Consider the following 14,432-nt stretch of genomic DNA (forward strand, 5'->3'; position numbering starts at 1 on the left):
ACGTCCCACGAACTCTAGATCTAGCTGAGGTCGAGGGAGAGTTTTGTCAACACGACGACGTGATGACAGTGATGATGAAGTTACCGACGTAGGGCTTCGCCTAAGCACTACAACGATATGATCGAGGTGGAATTCCATGGAGGGGGGCACCGCACACGACTAAACAATCAACTTTGATGTGTTCTAGGGTGACCCCCTCCCCACGTATATAAAGGAGGGAGGGGGAGGCCGGCCGGCCCTATAGGTGCGCCAAGGGGGAGGAGTCCTCCTCCTAGTAGGAGTAGGACTCCCCCTTTCCTAGTCCCACTAGGAAGTGAAGGAAGAGGGAGAAGGATAAAGGAAAGGGGGGCCGGCCCCCACCCATTCGGATTGGGCTTGGGGGCGCCCTCCACCTTGCTACCTCCTCTTCTCTCCCACTAGGGCCCAATAAGGCCCATTGACTCCCCGCGGGGTTCCGATAACCCCACGATACTCTGGTAAATGCCCGAACTCACCCGGAACCATTCCGATGTCCAAACATAGCCTTCCAATATATCAATCTTTATGTTTCGACCATTTCGAGACTCCTCGTCAAGTCCGTGATCTCATCCGGGACTCCGAACAATCTTTGGTACATCAAAACACATAAACTCATAATACCGATTGTCACTGGACGTTAAGCGTGCAGACCCTACGGGTTCGAGAACTATGTAGACATGACCGAGACTCAACTCCGGTCAATAACCAATAGCGGAACTTGGATGCTCATATTGGTTCCTACATATTCTACAAAGATCTTTATCGGTCAAACCGCATAACAACATACGTTGTTCCCTTTGTCATCGGTATGTTACTTGCCCAAGATTCGATCGTCGTTATCTCAATACCTAGTACAATCTCGTTACCGGCAAGTCTGTTTACTCGTTCCATAATGCAACATCTCATAACTAACTCATTAGTCACATTGCTTGCAAGGCTTATAGTGATGTGCATTACCGAGAGGGCCCAGAGATACCTCTCCGACAATCGAAGTGACAAATCCTAATCTCGATCTATGCCAACTCAGCAAACACCATCGGAGACACCTGTAGAGCATCTTTATAGTCACCCAGTTGCGTTGTGACATTTGATAGCACACTAAGTGTTCCTCTGGTATTCGGGAGTTGCATAATCTCATAGTCATAGGAACATGTATAAGTTATGGAGAAAGCAATAGCAGTAAACTAAACGATCAAAGTGCTAAGCTAACGGATGGGTCAAGTCAATCACATCATTCTCCAATGATGTGATCCCGTTCATCAAATGATAACTCTTTGTCCATGGCTAGGAAACTTAATCATCTTTGATTAACGAGCTAGTCAAGTAGAGGCATACTAGTGACACTCTGTTTGTCTATGTATTCACACATGTACTAAGTTTCTGGTTAATACAATTCTAGCATGAATAATAAATATTTATCATGATATAAGGAAATATAAATAACAACTTTATTATTGCCTCTAGGGCATATTTCCTTCAGTCTCCCACTTGCACTAGAGTCAATAATCTAGATTACATTGTAATGATTCTAACACCCATGGAGTCTTGGTGCTGATCGTGTTTTGCTCATGAGAGAGGCTTAGTCAACGGGTCTGCAACATTCAGATCCGTATGTATCTTGTAAATCTCTATGTCTCCCTCCTTGACTTGATCGCAGATGGAATTGAAGCACCTCTTGATGTGCTTGGTGCTCTTGTGAAATCTGGATTCCTTTGCCAAGACAATTGCACCAGTATTGTCACAAAAGATTTTCATTGGACCCAATGCACTAGGTATGACACCTAGATCGGATATGAACTCCTTCATCCAGACTCCTTCATTTGCTACTTCCGAAGCAGCTATGTACTCCGCTTCACACGTAGATCCCGCCACGACACTCTGCTTGGAACTGCACCAACTAACAGCTCTACCATTCAATAAAAATACATACCCGGTTTGTGACTTAGAGTCATCCGGATCAGTGTCAAAGCTTGCATCGACGTAACTTTTTACAACAAGCTCTTTGTCACCTCCATAAATGAGAAACATACCCTTAGTCCTTTTCAGGTATTTCAGGATGTTCTTGACCGCTGTCCAGTGATCCACTCATGGATTACTTTCGTACCTCCCTGCTAAACTAATAGCAAGGCACACATCAGGTCTAGTACACAACATTGCATACATGATAGAACCTATGGCTGAAGCATAGGGAATGACTTTCAGTTTTGCTCTATCTTGTGTAGTGGTCGGGCATTGAGTCTGACTCAACTTCACACCTTGTAACACAGGCAAGAACCCTTTCTTTGCTTGATCCATTTTAAACTTCTTCAAAACTTTATCAAGGTATGTGCTTTGTGAAAGTCCAATTAAGCGTCTTGATCCATCTCTATAGATCTTGATGCCCAATATATAAGCAGATTCACCGAGGTCTTTCATTGAAAAATTCTTATTCAAGTATCCTTTTATGCTATTCCGAAATTCAGTATCATTTCCGATCAACAATATGTCATCCACATATAAAATCAGAAATGCTACAGAGCTCCCACTCACCTTCTTGTAAATACAGGCTTCTCCAAAAGTCTGTATAAAACCATATGCTTTGATCACACTATCAAAGCGTATATTCCAACTCCGAGAGGCTTGCACCAGTCCATAAATGGATCGCTGGGGCTTGCACACTTTGTTAGCTCCTTTTGGATCGACAAAACCTTCTGGTTGCATCATATACAACTCTTCTTTAAGATATCCATTAAGGAATGCAGTTTTGACATCCATTTGCCAAATTTCATAATCATAAAATGCGGCAATTGCTAACATGATTCGGACGGACTTAAGCATCACTACGGGTGATAAGGTCTCATCGTAGTCAACTCCTTGAACTTGTCGAAAACCTTTTGCAACAAGTAGAGCTTTGTAGACAGTAACATTACCATCAGCGTCAGTCTTCTCCTTGAAGATCCATTTATTCTCTATGGCTTGCCGATCATCGGGAAAGTCAACCAAAGTCCACACTTTGTTCTCATACATGGACCCCATCTCAGATTTCATGGCCTCAAGCCATTTTGCGGAATCTGGGCTCATCATCGCTTCCTCATAGTTCGTAGGTTCGTCATGGTCAAGTAACATGACTTCCAGAATAGGATTACTGTACCACTCTGGTTGACCTACGAGGTTTGGTAGTAACTTGATCAGAAGTCTCATGATCATCATCATTAGCTTCCTCACTTACTGGTGGAGGAATTAGTGGAACTGATTTCTGTGATGAACTACTTTGCAATAAGGGAGTAGGTACAATTACCTCGTCAAGTTCTACTTTCCTCCCACTCACTTCCTTTGAGAGAAACTCCTTCTCTAGAAAGGATCCATTCTTAGCAACGAATATCTTGCCTTCGGATCTGTGATAGAAGGTGTACCCAACAGTCTCCTTTGGGTATCCTATGAAGACACATTTCTCCGATTTGGGTTCGAGCTTATCAGGTTGAAGCTTTTTCACATAAGCATCGCAACCCCAAACTTTAAGAAACGACAACTTGGGTTTCTTGCCAAACCACAGTTCATAAGATGTCGTCTCAACGGATTTGGATGGTGCCCTATTTAATGTGAATGCGGCCGTCTCTAAAGCATAACCCCAAAACGATAGCGGTAAATCAGTAAGAGACATCATAGATCGCACCATATCTAATAAAGTGTGGTTACGACGTTCGGACACACCATTACGTTGTGGTGTTCCAGGTGGCGTGAGTTGCGAAACTATTCCGCATTGTTTCAAATGAAGACCAAACTCATAACTCAAATATTCACCTCCACGATCAGATCGTAGAAACTTAATTTTCTTGTTATGATGATTTTCCACTTCACTCTGAAATTCTTTGAACTTTTCAAATGTTTCAGACTTATGTTTCATCAAGTAGATATACCCATGTCTGCTCAAATCATCTGTGAAAGTAAGAAAATAACGATACCCGCCGCGAGCATCAACACTCATTGGACCGCATACATCAGTATGTATTATTTCCAACAAGTCTGTTGCTCGCTCCATTGTTCTGGAGAACGGACTCTTAGTCATCTTGCCCATGAGGCATGGTTCGCAAGCATCAAGTGATTCATAATCAAGTGATTCCCAAAGCCCATCAGCATGGAGTTTCTTCATGCGCTTTACACCAATATGACCTAAACGGCAGTGCCACAAATAAGTTGCACTATCATTATTAAACTTATATCTTTTGGCTTCAATACTATGAACACGTGTATCACTACTATCAAGATTTAGTAAAAATAGACCACCCATCAAGGGTGCATGACCATAAAAGATATTATTCATATAAATAGAACAACCATTATTATCTGATTTAAATGAATAACTGTCTCGCATCAAACAAGATCCAAATATAATGTTCATGCTCAACGCTGGCACCAAAAGACAATTATTTAGGTCTAAAACTAATCCTGAAGGTAGATGTAGAGGTAGCGTGCCGACGGCGATCACATCGACTTTGGAACCATTTCCCACGCGCATCGTCACCTCATCCTTAGCCAATCTTGCTTAATCCGTAGCCCCTGTTTCAAGTTGCAAATATTAGCAACAGAACCAGTATCAAATACCCAGGCGCTACTGCGAGCATTAGTAAGGTACACATCAATAACATGTATATCAAATATACCTTTCACTTTGCCATCCTTCTTCTCCGCCAAATACTTGGGGTAGTTCCGCGTCCAGTGAACAGTCCCTTTGCAGTAGAAGCACTCAGTCTCAGGCTTAGGTCCAGAATTGGGCTTGTTCACTTGAGCAGCAACTTGCTTGCCGTTCTTCTTGAAGTTCCCCTTCTTCCCTTTACTCTTTTTCTTGAAACTGGTGGTCTTGTTGACCATCAACACTTTATGCTCCTTCTTGATTTCTACCTCAGCAGCCTTTAGCATTGCGAAGAGCTCGGGAATTGTCTTATCCATCCCTTGCATATTATAGTTCATAACGAAGCTCTTGTAGCTTGGTGGGAGTGATTTAAGAACTTTGTCAATGACACTATCATCAGGAAGATTAACTCCCAGCTGGGCCAAGTGGTTGTGGTACCCAGACATTCTGAGTATATGTTCACTAACAGAACTACTCTCCTCCATTTTGCAGCTATAAAACTTATTGGAGACTTGATATCTCTCAATTCGGGCATTTGCTTGAAATATTAACTCCTGGAACATCTCATATGCTCCATGACGTTCGAAACGTCGTTGAAGTCCCGGTTCTAAGCCGTAAAGCATGGCACATTGAACTATCGAGTAGTCATCAGCTTTGCTCTACCAGACGTTCATAACATCTAGTGTTGCTCCTGCAGCGGGTTTGTCACCTAGCGGTGCTTCCCGGACGTAATTCTTCTGTGCAGTAATGAGGATAATCCTCAAGTTACGGACCCAATCCATGTAATTGCTACCATCGTATTTCAACTTAGCTTTCTCTAGGAACGCATTAAAATTTAACAGAACAACAACACGAGCCATCTATCTACAACAACATAGACATGCAAAATACTATCAGGTACTAAGTTCATGATAAATTAAAGTTCAATTAATCATATCACTTAAGAACTCCCACTTAGATAGATATCCCTCTAATCATCTAAGTGATCACGTGATCCATATCAACTAAACCATGTCCGATCATCACGTGAGATGGATGAAGGAAATATGCCCTAGAGGCAATAATAAAGTTTTTATTATATTTCCTTATATCATGATAAATGTTTATTATTCATCCTAGAATTGTATTAACCGAAAATTAGTACATGTGTGAATACATAGACAAACAGAGTGTCACTAGTATGCCTCTACTTGACTAGATCATTCATCAAAGATGGTTAAGTTTCCTAGCCATAGACAAAGAGTTGTCATTTGATAAACGAGATCACATCATTAGAGAATGATGTGATTGACTTGACCCATCCATCAGCTTAGCACTATGTGTTGGGGAACGCAGTAATTTCAAAAATTTCCTACGCACACGCAAGATTATGGTGATGCATAGCGACGAGAGGGGAGAGTGTCGTCCACGTACCCTCGTTAGACCGTAAGCGGAAGTGTTATGAAAACGGCGGTTGATGTAGTTGTACGTCTTCACGATCCGACCGATCCAAGTACTGAACACACGCACGACGCACCTCCGAGTTCAGCACACGTTCAGCTCGGTGACGTCCCATGAACTCACGATCAGCAGAAGCTTCGAGGGAGAGTTCGTCAACACGATGGCGTGATGACGGTGATGATGATGCTACCGATGCAGGGCTTCGCGTAAGCACCGCTATGATATGACCAAGGTGGATTACGGATGGAGGGGGGCACGCACACGGCTAAAAGATCAACTGATCAACTTGTGTGTTCTAGGGTGCCCTACATATATAAAGGAGGGAGGGGAGGCCGGCCGGCCTCTCTAGGCGCGCCAAGGGGGGAGGAATCCTCCTCCTAGTAGGAGTAGGATTCCTCCTTTCCTAGTCCTGAGGGGAAAGGAAGGAGAAGGGGAGGAGAAGGAAAGAGGGGGTGCAGCCCCTCCCCAAGTCCAATTCGGACTAGGACCATGGGGGCGCGCGGCCAGCCCTCGTGGCTTCTCCTCCTTTTCCCTTAAAGCCCACTAAGGCGCATATGTACTCCCGTATTCCCGTAACTCCCCCGGTACTCCGAAAAATACCCGGATCACTCAGAACCTTTTCGATGTCCGAATATAGCCTTCCAATATATCGATCTTTACGGCTCGATCATTTCGAGACTCCTCGTCATGTCCGTGGTCTCATCCGGTACTCTGAACAACCTTCAGTACATCAATTCACATAAACTCATAATACCAATCATCACCGAACGTTAAGCGTGCGGACCCTACGGGTTCAAGAACTATGCTGACATGACCGAACATGTCTCCGGTCAATAACCAATAGCGGAACCTGGATGCTCATATATGCTCCTACATATTCTACGAAGATCTTTATCGGTCAAACCGCATAACGGTATATGTTGTTCCCTTTGTCATCGGTATGTTACTTGCCCGAGATTCGATCGTCGGTATCTCAATACCTAGCTCAATATCGTTACCGGCAAGTCTCTTTACTCGTCACGTAATGCATCATCCCGCAACTAACTCATTAGTTGCATTGCTTGCAATGCTTATAGTGATGTGCATTACCGAGAGGGCCCAGAGATACCTCTCCGGCAATCGGAGTGACAAATCCTAGTCTCGATCTATGCCAACTCAACAAGTACCATCGGAGACACCTGTAGAGCACCTTTATAATCACCCAGTTACATTGTGACGTTTGGTAGCACACAAAGTGTTCCTCCGGTAATCGGGAGTTGCATAATCTCATAGTCATAGGAACATGTATAAGTCATGAAGAAAGCAATAGCAGTAAACTAAAATGATCAAGTGCTAAGCTAACGGAATGGGTCAAGTCAGTCACATCATTCTCCTAATGATGTGATCCCGTTTATCAAATGACAACTCATGTCTATGGTTAGGAAACATAACCATCTTTGACTACGAGCTAGTCAAGTAGAGGCATACTAGTGACACTCTGATTGTCTATGTATTCACACATGTATTATGTTTGCGGTTAATACAATTCTAGCATGAATAATAAACATTTATCATGAAATAAGGAAATAAATAATAACTTTATTATTGCCTCTAGGGCATATTTCCTCCAGTCTCCCACTTGCACTAGAGTCAATAATCTAGATTACACAGTAATGATTCTAACACCCATGGAGCCTTAGTGCTGATCATGTTTTACTCGTGAGAGAGTCTTAGTCAACGGATCTGCAACATTCAGATCCGTATGTATCTTGCAAATCTCTATGTCTCCCACCTGGACTTGATCGCAGATGGAATTGAAGCGTCTCTTGGTGTGTTTGGTTCTCTTGTGAAATCTGTTTTCCTTTGCCAAGGCAATTACACCAGTATTGTCACAAAAGATTTTCATTGGACCTGATGCACTAGGTATGACACCTAGATCGGATATGAACTCCTTCATCCAAACTCCTTCATTTGCTGCTTCCGAAGCAGCTATGTACTCCGCTTCACATGTAGATCCAGCCACGACACTTTGTTTAGAACTACTCCAACTGACAGCTCCACCGTTCAATATAAACACGTATCCGTTTTGTGATTTAGAATCGTCCGGATTGGTGACAAAGCTTGCATCGATGTAACCATTTACGATGAGCTATTTGTCACCTCCATAAACAAGAAACATATCCTTAGTCCTTTTCAGGTATTTCAGGATGTTCTTGATCGCTGTCAAGTGATCCACTCCTGGATTACTTTGGTACCTCCCTGCTAAACTAATAGTAAGGCACACATCAGGTCTGGTACACAACATTGCATACATGATAGAGCCTATGGCTGAAGCACAGGGAACACTTTTCATTTTCTCTCTATCTTCTGCAGTGGTCGGGCATTGAGTCTTACTCAACTTCACACGTTGTAACATAGGCAAGAACTCTTTCTTAGCTTGATCCATTTTGAACTTCTTCAAAACTTTATCAAGGTATGTGCTTTGTGAAATTCCAATTAAGCGTCTTGATCTATCTCTATAGATCTTGATGCCCAATATATAAGCAGCTTCACCGAGCTCTTTCATTGAAAAACTCTTATTCAAGTATCCTTTTATGCTATCCAGAAATTCTATATCATTTCCAATCAACAATATGTCATCCACATATAATATTAGAAATGCTACAGAGCTCCCACTCAGTTTCTTGCAAATACAAGCTTCTCCAAAAGTCTGTATAAAACCATATGCTTTGATCACACTATCAAAACATTTATTCCAACTTCGAGAGGCTTGCACTAGTCTATAAATGGATCGCTGGAGCTTGCACACTTTGTTAGCACCCTTTGGATCGATAAAACCTTCAGGTTGCATCATATACAACTCTTCTTCCAAAAATCCATTCAGGAATGCAGTCTTTACATCCATTTGCCAAATTCATAATCATAAAATGCGACAATTGCTAACATGATTCAGACGGACTTAAGCATCGCTACGGGTGAGAAGGTCTCATCATAGTCAACTCCTTGAACTTGTCGAAAACCTTTCGCAACACGTCGAGCTTTGTAGACAGTAACGTTACCGTCAGCGTCAGTCTTCTTCTTGAAGATCTATTTATTCTCGATGGCTTGCCGATCATTGGGCAAGTCAACCAAAGTCCACACTTTGTTCTCATACATGGATGCCATCTCAGATTTCATGGCCTCAAGCCATTTTGCGGAATTTTGGCTCATCATCGCTTCCTCATAGTTCGTAGGTTCGTCATGGTCAAGTAACATGACCTCCAGAACAGGATTAACGTACCACTCTGATGCGGATCTTACTCTAGTTGACCTACGAGGTTCGGTAGTAACTTGATCTGAAGTTTCATGATCATCATCGTTGGCTTCCTCACTAATTGGTGTAGGTGTCACATGAAACGTTTTCTGTGATGGACTACTTTCCAATAAGGGAGCAGGTACAGTTACCTCATTAAGTTCTACTTTCCTCCCACTCACTTCTTTCTAGAGAAACTCCCTCTCTAGAAAGGATCCATTCTTAGCAACAAATGTCTTGCTTCGGATCTGTGATAGAAGGTGTACCCAACTGTCTCCTTTGGGTATCCTATGAAGACACATTTCTCCGATTTGGGTTCGAGCTTATCAGGTTAAAGCTTTTTCACATAAGCATCGCAGCCCCAAACTTTAAGAAACGACAACTTTGGTTTCTTGCCAAACCATAGTTCATAAGGCGTCGTCTCAATGGATTTAGATGGTGCCCTATTTAACGTGAATGCAATTGTCTCTAAAGCATAACCCCAAAACGATAGCGATAAATCAGTAAGAGACATCATAGATCGCAACATATCTAGTAAAGTATGATTATGACGTTCGAACACACCATTACGCTGTGGTGTTCCGGGTGGCGTGAGTTGCGAAACTATTCCGCATTGTTTCAAATGAAGACCAAACTTGTAAGTCAAATATTCTCCTCCACGATCAGATCGTAGAAACTTTATTTTATTGTTACAATGATTTTCCACTTCACTCTGAAATTCTTTGAACTTTTCAAATGTTTCAGACTTAGGTTTCATCAAGTAGATATACCCATATGTGCTCAAATCATCTGTGAAGGTGAGAAAATAACGATAGTCGCCGTGAGTGAGGGAGTCCTGGATTAGGGGGTCTTCGGACAGCCAGACTATATCCTTTGGCCGGACCGTTGGACTATGAGGATACGAGACTGAAGACTTCGTCCTGTGTCCGGATGGGACTCTACTTGGCGTGGAAGGCAAGCTAGGCAATACAGATATGTATATCTCCTCCTTTGTAACCGACCTTGTGTAACCCTAGCCCCCTCCGGTGTCTATATAAACCGGAGGGTTTTAGTCCGTAGGACAACATACAATCATACCATAGGCTAGCTTCTAGGGTTTAGCCTCTCTGATCTCGTGGTAGATCAACTCTTGTACTACTCATATTATCAAGAATAATCAAGCAGGACATAGGGTTTTACCTCCATCAAGAGGGCCCGAACCTGGGTAAAACATCGTGTCCCCTGCCTCCTGTTACCATCCGCCTTGGACGCACATATTATCAAGAATAATCAAGCAGGACGTAGGGTTTTGACACCGACATTGGTGCTTTCATTGAGAGTTCCTCTGTGTCATTGTCATTAGGCTTGATGGCTCCTTTGATCATCGATAGCGATGCAGTCCAGGGTGAGACTTTTCTCCCCGGACCGATCTTTGTATTCGGCGGCTTCGCACGGCGGGCCAACTCGCTTGGCCATCTGGAGCAGATCGAGAATTACGCTCCTGGCCACCAGGTCAGGTTTGGAAGCTTAAACTACACGGCCGACATTCACGGAGACTTGATCTTCGACGGATTCGAGCCCCTGCCAAGTGCGCCGCACGGTCACGATGAGCATGATTTAGCTCTACCATCGGACAGTGTTCAGGAAACCGCACAGGCAATCGCTCCGACCCTCAATTCAGAGCCAATTGCGCCATCCATGGACAGGAGGATAGACCCCGCCATGGAGGCCGCACTCTCATCGGCGATCGAGCCGAGTATCGACCTTACCCTTCACGAGAGCCGTGACGCCGAATTGCGGGATTCTCCCCCGGCCACGAACTCCGAATCGCCTACGCCCGTGCCTATCGAATCCGACTGGGCGCCGATCATGGAGTTCACCTCCGCGGATATCTTTCGGCCCTCGCCCTTCGGCGACATGCTGAACTCATTAAGTTCTCTCTCCCTGTCAGGGGAGTCCTGGCCGAACTATGTTCGGCAGGATTGGGATGCGGAGGATGAAGAAATTCGCCGCCCACCCACCGCCCACTTAGTAGCCACTGTCGACGATTTGACCGACATGCTCGACTTCGACTCCGAAGATATTGATGGTATGGACGGCGATGCAGGAGACGAACAGGAACCACTGCCCACAGGGCACTGGATGCCCACTTCATCATATGATGTATACATGGTGGACACACCCAAAGAAAACGACGACGAGGAACGGAAGGATGCAGCGAAGGGTTGTTCCCTCAAGAAGCAGTCAAAGCGGCGGCGTAAGCGCCGCTCCAAATCCCTCCTCAGCAGAAGCATCGATCATATAAACCCAGCGATAGAGCAAAGGCGAGCCAGCGGATGACAAACACGACATTGAACCGTCGTCCGACCACGGCAACACGGAGAATCAAACCGAACAACCCGACTCCGTCGAAGATAACAATCCGGATAACATCACACCGGACAGGCACCCGGAGCAACAAAATACCCATAAAAGGCTTGTTGCCACTGCGAGGAGTCTGAAAAAGTAGAAGCAAAGGCTCAGGACTGCACAAGACACACTCAGAATCAGATGGAGTGAAGTACTCAACACTGCAGCGAAGTACGGCGGTAATCGCCATACCAAGAGCTACCCGAAGCAAAAGCTGCTACCTGAATTCGATGAGGAGGCCTTAGATCCCCCGCAATAAAAAAATGGCCATTCGGTCGGATAGACGTCCTCGTGGCCAACATAGAGCGGCAAACGACGCCACACATAAGCTAGTACACGACCCACATGAGGGCTCGCATCAAAAGTACGGCGCAACCAGATCCATCTACGGGACACGCAAGAGTGCTCCAGCATGCAATGCAACACAACAAACATCCCAACACCACGGTACACCCAAATATAGGGGTGCCACACACCCCCTATGTTTCACCGATGAGGTGCTGGACCACGAATTTCCAAAGGGATTCAAACCCGTAAACATAGAGGCGTATGACGGAATGACAGACCCTGGGGTCTGGATTGAGGACTACATCCTCCATATCCACATGGCTCGAGGAGACGATCTCCACGCCATTAAATACTTACCCCTCAAGCTCAAAGGGCCAGCTCGGCACTGGCTTAAAAGCCTCCCCGAAAACTCCATTGGAAGCTGGGAAGAGCTCGAAGACGCTTTTTGGGCAAATTTTCAAGGGACCTATGTCTGACCACCGGATGCAGACGATTTAAGTCATATAACTCAACAGCCCGGAGAGTCAGCCCGAAAGCTTTGGAACAGGTTTCTCACTAAAAAGAACCAAATAGTCGACTGTCCGGACGCCGAAGCCTTAGCAGCTTTCAAGCACAACGTTCGAGACGAATGACTCGCCAGACACCTCAGCCAAGAAAAGCCGAGAACAATGGCAGCATTAACAAGCCTCATGACCCGCTTTTGCGCGGGCGAGGACAGCTGGTTAGCCCGGTGCAGCACCAGCAACCCAAGTACATCCGAAGTCAGGGACGAAAACGGGAAACCACGATGCAGCAAAAACAAGCGCCGGAATAAAGAAGACAGCCCGAAGAGCACGGCGGTAAATGTCGGATTCAGAAGCTCTCGGCCATGTCAGCAAAAGCTGCCCTCCAAAGGCAACAGAGACGAACTGTCCAGCCTAAACAAGATTCTGGACAAAATATGTCAGATCCACAGCACCCCCGATAAACCTGCAAATCATACCCATAGAGAATGTTGGGTCTTCAAGCAGTCCGACAAGCTCAATGCCGAACACAAGGGGCATGATACACCAAGCGAAGACGAGGACGAGCCTCGCAAGCAAAGCACTGGGGAACAAAATAAATTTCCACTAGAAGTTAAAACAGTAAACGTGTTACACGTGACAAAGGGGAGAAACAAAGCGGCACTCCTAGAGACACATGTCCCAGGGCCTATCACAGCGGAGTTCTGCCACTGGTCGTCCCAACCAATCACCTTCGACCATCGGGATTACTCGACAAGTATCTGGCGTGCAGGATGGGCTACCTTGGTGTTAGACCCGATAATTGACGGATACCACTTCACACAAGTCCTGATGGACGGCTGCAGTAGTTTAAACCTGATATATCAGGACACAGTCCGCAAAATGGGGATAGACCCAACAAAAATTAGCCATAGCAATACTACCTTTAGAGGAGTAACGCCAGGCCTAGAATCCCATTGCACGGGCTCCCAGCTACTAGAGGTTATATTCGGCTTCCCCGATAACTTCCGCAGCGAAAATTTAACCTTCCACATCGCTCCGTTCCAAAGTGGCTATCAAGCACTATTCAGACGCGAAGCTTTTGCTCGCTTTAACGCAATACTGCATTACGCTTCCTTCATGCTTAAGATGCCCGGTCCATGTGGCATCATTACAGTAAATGGAAATATTGAGTGCTCCTTGCGCGCGGAAGACCGTGCGGCTGCCTTGGCAGCCGCACACTAAACGACATCACCAACTAAAGCATCTGACAGGTCGTTAAGACCACAGGCACGGTTGGACGAGTCTGGTGCAGCTATATGTAATTGATATAGGTTTGATGGCTATACCCCTATTACAATACAAGGGGCTCAACGCGCGCGCACAAGTGGCAATCAGGCTCAACTTTACTCATTTTGAACTATATATTGTTTATTTAGTATAACTTACCTTTTGCACGACAACTTTTCAATTAAGTTCCTCTCTTTTTCGGATGACCATCGTGCTACACCCGTCCAGAATACGGCACAATGGAGACACAGGCGCAGACGTGCAGCAGAGACCCGTTCCAAGGATTCTTTTTAGATTAAGACCCCGCGTAAACCTTTTTTACTGTCTCTTGTTGATACACATCCCTCGATTCTCAGTATAATTGAGAAGGATGCTGACGTATTGGCATGTGGCCACGTCAGAATATTGCACGTACCTGGACACCAGGGGCTTATTACGAAGGGCACTGTTTAGGCCCGGTTTACATCATAAAGACCGAATACCTTAGGGAGTGTTCAGCGTCGCGAGTTTGGCCTTATATGCATCAGCTCCGAATCATGTCTTTGGTCAAATGTTGGGTTTGCCCGGCTCCTGTGTTTTGCTGTCTTATGTTCTGCTCTATCGGCTAAGGCGGCACCAGGAGAACTACTGCGATTGTGCCCTGGTT

The sequence above is a fragment of the Triticum urartu genome, chromosome 4 (assembly GCF_003073215.2).
Source record: "Triticum urartu cultivar G1812 chromosome 4, Tu2.1, whole genome shotgun sequence".
NCBI classification, from domain to species: Eukaryota; Viridiplantae; Streptophyta; class Magnoliopsida; order Poales; family Poaceae; genus Triticum; species Triticum urartu.